We start from the raw sequence: 8068 nt of genomic DNA on the forward strand, positions 1-8068 counted from the left end.
CGTGCACCAAAGGGCTGATTGATGAACTGCTTCTTCTTCCAGAAAGAAAGACTGGACCTCCACTTAGTGACTGTTGGGTTCTTGGTTACATCTTTGTCGAAGGGTCAATTATTCAGGGTCAGGCAGCCAGTTGGAAGACTTTATCCCTTTCCAAATAATGGAGATCACTGTGCTGTGCGTGACATTCAGTGGTGCAGAAATTTTGTCTCCCTTCCCAGATTTGATCTTCGACAAAATCTGGTCTTTGAGGTTTGCAGACAATTCTTTTGACTTCATTTCTTGGTTTCTACACAGATATCTACTGTCAATTGTAAAAAAAAAAAAATGTTCACCATAAATACAATTATTTAATCAATTGGAATATACTTGAAGATTCCAGACTTCAGAAACATCTAAAGCAGGAGCTCAGTGTTTCAGCATCTTTGTGGTCTTCTGGAAGTTTGTTCCAGATTAGTGGAACATAAACACCGAATGATGCATCTCCATATCTGGTTCTGATTCTAGGAATCAAACGAGAAGACCTGGTCTAGAATTAAAAAGAAAACAGTAACACCCAAATTATTTTCTTATCAGAGACTTCCCTTTAAATAAAACAAATGAAAAATCCTTTTGTTTTTGATATTCAATCAATTACAAATCCCTTTCCCTCTAATTCATGTCTACTTAATTGTTATGATTATTATATTAAACAATGCAAACAAAAATTGACAGAAAATGACTCTAACAAAAAGTGACGGGGTGTGAATACTTTCTGGTGGAGCTGTAGTTTTCAAACTGTGTTTTTAAACTCTCTGTTCAGTGCAGAACAATCCAATTTAAGTTTTAACAGCCCAGGTAGCTTTTGACATTTAACTAGACATGATGAAATCAAGTCAAATAGCTTTAAAAACAGTGAAATAGACCTTTAGTTTTCAGTTGAGTGGGTCATTTGGAATACCAACATGGTCATCATTCAGTCAAGGTGCTTCTGTTTGGCATAACATGGAGAACTGGTAGCACAGAAGCAAGAGTTATAATTCCAGTTCACATCTTTTTTGAAGTTCTTGCACCGCCCACAGAAAGAATGGCTCCCTGGGCAGTGAGCCACATTCCTTAGATCATAAACCACCATTGGATCTAAATGTACAACGTTATTGCCTTCGCGACAACCACAGGCTTAAAATGCACATGCAGTCTGCTGCATTCAGTTCAGTGGCAGAGACGCATATCTTCTGCAACAGTTCACTAAAGGTCTGAAATGTATTTACTCCAGTGACTGCAGGGAATTTCTTGCCGGAATCCAGAAAATTCCCATCAAGGAGACAAACCTAACCTGATCGTGTCTGCACGCGTTTATGCACATGCACGCTTCTTTTTACGAGCTGCTCATACACGCTTGGCACTGTTTGTCAACACAACAAATGTAGACGAATTGCTATTGACAAGTGCGCACAATCCACCGAGGGGCTACTGAGAAGACTCAATAAAATTGAAGGATAGGCTTGTTGAGATCCAAGGCCGTTCTAATTTCCTATAATAGACTCCTCTATCCTTTGAAATGTGATTTAGGCTGGAGAGGTGGGTTTCAGTGGTCTGTTAGCCTCTCTGTCTATCGCTCTTCTCCGTAATGGACAGAAGCGAAGTCACCGGCAGGTTTTTACCAGGCACAAACACCCCACCCCCACACACACACACACACAGCTTGCTGTCTGAAAAAAAAAAAAAACAGCAACACTCGACTGAAAAAAAAAGCATCTAATTAAAAAATCTCTGAGTCTTTTGTTTGTTTTAACAATATATACACAGACCACATTTTATTTGTACCAGTAAAGATGTGTAAAAACTTATCTTGTATACGTGGTAGCATGATTTAGAAATGAGAAAAATTAAACATTTAATTTTAACACACAGGAGATACAAAAATAAATATTCCCCATACTGGCTCCGAAGATTTCTGCTTTTTTACAAAACCACTGATTTTCATTATCGATATCCAGACTAGCCTGAGGTATAAGCAAACTTTGCCACTTTGGTACTTCAACTAAACAAATGAAACTCATGCAGCTTTACTGAAAACAGTGATATATTTCAAGTGTCTGTTTCCTGGTTTTTGTTAATGATTATGTTTTAAAGAGAATTAAAAACTCAATTTTATTGCTTGCACAGTAAACATATGATACACAATAATGAAAAATTAATTCTTTCTGCACACATTTTCCTCCGGCTCAACCTTCATTTAATCTGCTTTGATTTTGAGTCAACAATCTTTCTATAAATGCCATATCTGGGCCATGAAACATAATTTCTGTGTTAAAAATAATTTTACTTTTTACTATGCAGTGTTTTTACTAAGATACTGAAATATTAGATTTCCACCAGCTATAAGACCTAGTCATCAAACTAAATCACTATGAATGTAATTTACCAGATTTTGTATAAAACTCTGATGGCTCCTTTCAAATCACCAAATTTCCTGGAGAATAATAACAAAATGTGACCAAATAAGCACAGAAATATGTCATAAGACAAAAGAAGTTCTTTTGTCTTATGACAAAAGACAAAAGTCTGGAAATGTCAAATCTCCAGACCTAAATCCTACTAAAAACTGAGTTATGGGTTTTTTTTTTTACAACAATATTTTTTTGAATGAGATTTTTACCCTTATAAATAAACATACGTATATTAAAGGTTGTGCTGAGGAATTATGCTACTGCAGTAGCAGATATATTTATTTTAAGGTTTTTTTGCACAGCTTTACCAGCATTTGAAGTATAATCCACTCTAATGTTTAACCATTGTATATTTGTGAGTGTGTGTGTATGCTTCTGCATTTCTCAAGTTGTAAGACCCAGATTTCCAACAAAATACTATGTTGTGAACCAACTTGTCTTTATGGTAACCAAAGCTACATACGAAGAAGACCTGTTTTGGGGTTAAGGGTTAGGTTATGGTTAGGAATGTACTGATAGTGGTTAGATTTAGGGCAACGGTTAGGCTATAGAAATGAATGTAAATGAGTGGAAGTCGATGTAATGTCCCAATGAAGATAGAAAGACATACCATGTGTGTTTGTGTGTGGAGAGCAGATGAGGCTGTTTCTGTTCTGCTCTTCCTCTCAGGCGGAGATCTGATGGCAGGTCCAATGGGATGACTGCCTGCCATCTGTCCAGGTATTCCTCTCCGCACGCTTTCGCCACACAGCTCTTTTTAGGTGTCTGAATTTGTGCTAACTCTGTCTGTGTCAGTGTGTGTGTGGGCGTCTGTTAACGTTTATTTTTAGCTTTCATTGCTCTCTTCTCTCAGAAACACAAACCAGTGGAGCTTTAGCAAACTTCAAAATCCCTAAAAAAATGTATTTCTCCTATTTTTAATATTTTGTCTCCTTCAAACACATCCAGCTTTAGTATGCACGTGATTTAGACTCACATTTGTAAATGTGAAACAGAACGAGACGTGCAGAAGTGGAGTTGAGGCAAAGATGCAGTGGTGGTGTTCCAGTGTGGCAGGTGGTGACTGACACTGGGAGCGAGCAGGCTGAGGTCGACCTCGCTAGGCAGGAGCCCAAACAGTACTATCAACACGATATCTGTCAGCACGTGCAGCTACAATAATGTTTATCTCCAAACGTACTGCTATCTTAGATACACACAAACACAAGTTCCTAATATATTAAAAAAATACACAATTGAACACAATTCAAAAATAAAGCTTGAGATCAAAATTTGGGATCCTGATGGACTTCATCCAAAGAAAGCTGAAATTTTTCTAAAAGATGCTTTAATAAAATTTTCGTGCAAGAAAAGATTTTTTTATTGCCCTATTGAATTGTGCAGAATAAAAATGGCATGGACTCACTTTTTAGGTCTCTAAATTCAGGCATCACAGAGTGTTCATTTTACCGGCCAAATTTAAATCATCTTCACCTTCATTCAGAGAAGCAGCATTTATGTTTTTGAGGCATCTGAACACACGTCACATATAATCCAGAGAAATTCAACTGAGGACATTTTTGACATTCGAAATAGATCAAGTGCCTTTGCTGAATGATGCTTTGAGTGGCCATATCTACATCATCTCAAAGCGGAGGAAAAAAATCTTCTGGCATGCTTTCATTTTTTTTTTTTCTATTTTTTCGCAGCAAGTCATGCTTCATCAGAGCGGCGCGCTGTTTGACCCACTTTGCTTCAATATTTCATCCTCCTCTGTCTTCGAAGGAAACGCTGTAACTCAACGCCTTTATGGTCGTTGGAAAAATTAAAGCGAATCGCTCAAATGCTTGTGCAGCAAATGCAACAGTTACATTATAGATTGCAAAATCACAGCGTTTGAATGTACATGGAAGAAACTGCAAATTCCCCACAGGTAAAGCCACTTTAGAGAGATAAAACGCTTCCTTTAGAGGTGATGTTAAAGACAAATCTGTTGGTTGACATCAGTTATCGCTCTCTTCAGCAGCAATTTGCTATTTTTTTTTAACCCTGCTGCTACATCTGTGTACACCAAAGCTCATTGGAAGCATCCCAGATTTATATGTGAGGCTGGAAGGATGGATAGAGAGATGCTGAGAAGGAAGAGGAGGGGGATGGGAGAGAGAGGTGGAGGGACGCAGCAGCTGGCTCGTTTTTCCCTGTCATTATCCCCAGTCGGTGTTTCAGAAAGCCCCCCGTTTGATGAAAGTCAAATAGTACACTAGCCCTGATTATGTGACAACTGGAATTCGCCTACTTAGTTAATCCTGCGCTGCGGTTTAGATTTCAATTAATTTCTCTGTGGTTTCTCCATCTTCCCCCAAGGGGCACGGCGATGGCGAGGCTGGGTGGGGCTTGGGGGATACAGTATGATGGAGAGGGTTGGGGGGAGGAGACGCCATATGTTGAGACCTGAGATGGCGAAAATGCCTGCACAGCACATTGAGATATACCAACCAGAGCATGGGAGATGGGATCGGCCCGGTTTTAAAGTGAGCCGCTGAATATTTCTGTAGCTTTTTTTTTTTTTTTTGTCTATCTTGTTGCTGAGGATTTACTGTATGTGTATGAGGACATGTCTTTTTTTTCTTCTCTGAGGGCATGTCTTAGTGCTCAGAGAGGCATGTAATACTTACCAGAATGTGCACTGAATGTTTTCCCTGATGTGTTTGTGTGTTAATCTGAGCACACGTGACACATAAAAAAAAAAGCAGCATATTAATAAAAGCCCATTAGAGAATCAAACCCCCAAGGTTGTGATTTTCTGGCATTGGTTTTACGAGGGGCTGTTTAGGCCCGCTGAGCCTGCTGGGCTGACAGAACAATGCCTCTGCATCGCCTCGCTCCTCCGTGCTCCTCCTCACGTCGCCTGGCATTCCTTGACATTATGATGAGGGTTTGAGTTAGAGCCTCCTGGCCGTGTCGCCATGGTAAATCTGCGGCCATATGGCGTTTGGCCAAGCCGTGGGTCTGTGATGGAGGATGGATGTGTTGGGAGAGCCTGACGTGATGCTGCTGCTCATCCATTTAAGACCTGGGCAGGTATGTTTTCATGAAGGGTAAAACATGACCTACAACACTAGCATGTTACACTTTATTCAGGAAGTGCGCCGTCATGCAGGATAACAGAAAAAACAAATTGTTATGGAGGATGTGCGGACATCCAGCAAAAACTAGTGGTAACGCCTGCTAGGAGAGTAATGTTTGAAAGAAGTGGCAAAAGAGAAAAGTCCATGTGGAGCTCCTGGAAGGAGTCCTCACTCTCCATGAGGCCTCATTAGTAAAACCTCGTTATGCTCTGTAGTGTGAAACAATGCTGACCGTTAATACACTCTCGCTTTCACCTGTGCAGCCTGACAATGTGGCTGAATATCTTTCCGCCATCTAGGCCTGCACCTCCTTGTCCTGTCCGCGTGTAGTTCTGCTTGGCTAGGCATTGACGCTCCCCACCACCAATGACGGAGGTGAAGCTGTTGTCACAGATTCGCAGTGGATGCTGAGACACTAATGATGGTTGGTTTCCAAGCTCAGCTCTCGGGTCATTATTCAGAATGCCACTGTGAAGAGTAAGGAGAAACTAAATGGATTCACAATGACAGAATAACAGTTCTGAAAGTAGTAGTAGTATAGTGGTTAGGGCTGCTGTCTGTGCAAGATGTAGGCAGTATGTGCAATAAAAGTTGTTTACAGCAATAAGAAATGAAGAGGCACCTCATATTATTGTGTATAAAATGAAAAAAAACATGAAAAATTGTGGAATTAGCCAGGAAGAGCATAAACAATGTTTAAATGTATGCTGACATTATTGGGCATATCTTAAAAACAAAAACTAAAAGGAAAATGGCTAAATAATCAGAGTAGTTAAAGAAAGACCGTCTAAGCTTCCAGATTGTCATTACTGTGACAATGTAGCATCTGAAATGACCATGGTATAATTTTGCAGATTTAACATTCTTATCAAAACTGTAAGAGCTTACACATTGAATGATTGTCTTTTCATTGAAACAATGGGAAGAAAACAAAAAAAAAAGGCGCTTCTGGTCATTTTTATTTTCTGCTCACTGGATTTTTATAAAAGTTGGTTCATCAAAGTTTGCCTGTGTCAGTGATGTGTGGCCTTTTCCCGAGGAGTTTCCACACATTATTTGTCGCATGGCATTGAGTTACAAGCCATCTGTTGTGCCAGGTTTGGTTTTATAGGCTATTTTTATCAAACTTTAGGAGCCCATAAGTAGACCACAGCCACAGTAAAAGATGACATAAAACTCATGTATGAAGAAGCAGCCATTATGTGTGTGTCTTTAGGTGGATGACAATCCAGGCTGATTTAAAGGTGAGACTTTGTTTAGAGCAGTTTAGAGTTCAATGCCATGTAAAGCTTCAGTTCTAGCTCTACCTGTTCTCCTTATTATCTAGATTTTAGTAATTTTAAGAACATCTACTAAGTTTATCTAAAGGAAAGATACAATTAATGTTTTTATTTCCTAGAGAGACATGGAGTGAGTTGGACTGGCTTTCTAAAAGAGAGTATTAATACCTCTTGACATTTTCCATATTTTGTCTTGCACAAACCTGCATCTTAATGGAATTGTCAGGCCAACACATAAGTATTGCATAATTGTCAAGAGGAAATTAAATGATACACACTTTTCAACATTTTTGAATATTAAAGAGAAAGAAGCCCACACACTTATCTACACAGGATATGTTAACATTTTAATCCACTTGGATGTTCATCAGATCAGACAGCTGAACACTAATGAGCCACGCCCGTATATAGACACCCCAAAGGTGCAACAATATAAGAAAGAAAAGAAAATAGAGATACATAGAAAAAGTGGAGTATTTGAATTTACCTTTGCATATATCTTCTAGGATGTAATACTTTGGTCCAACTTATACCACCATGCTCTACCTCTGGCCGTCCAGAACCTTAGTGTTGTTCTAGTCCAGATGTGGGACGAGGAAGTCCCTCCCCCAGAACTTCCTTTTGACGTCTTCACAGATGAGCACAAGCACGTTTTGAGTTGTGACTAAAGGATTTTATGTTAAATGAAAAAGGATAGCTTACAATACCTGGCGGTTTTATTTTTTGGTGTTTTTAAGCTCAGCCTCTGCAGGTTTATATATTTTTGTGAAAGCCTTTTGTTCCTTAAACTTCCCAGTCCTTGGTGCTAATATGTAGTGTTATTTTTTTTAGCCTTCCAGATCTGATCTGTTTTCAAAGTGTTCCTTTAATTATTTTTTTTAACAAAATACATTGGAGTATGTGGCTATTAAAATCATCAAGGTTTAATAATTTGTTTGGAAGACAGTGCATTTATCAGTCAGCTCAGGGTTTACCTTTCTGACGCACTATAAAGCCAAATGTCATAAAAATGCTAAGCTACACTGTTGTATTAAATATATGACAGGTTTTTATGTATTCTCAGCTCTGGTAATGGCAGCCGTCCTCCAGCCTTCATCCTCCTCCTCCGCAGATCGTCTGCGTACAAGCAGCATGCTGTACTCAACATGCATTGCAGCGTGTTCCTCCTGCAGCAGGATACCTTCTGCACTGCTCCTCATGCTGATTCAAGGAAAGTGCAACCTTTGCCTTGGGCCTTAATTATGTTCAATTT

The sequence above is a fragment of the Xiphophorus couchianus genome, chromosome 21, assembly GCF_001444195.1.
Source record: "Xiphophorus couchianus chromosome 21, X_couchianus-1.0, whole genome shotgun sequence".
Taxonomy (NCBI): Eukaryota; Metazoa; Chordata; class Actinopteri; order Cyprinodontiformes; family Poeciliidae; genus Xiphophorus; species Xiphophorus couchianus.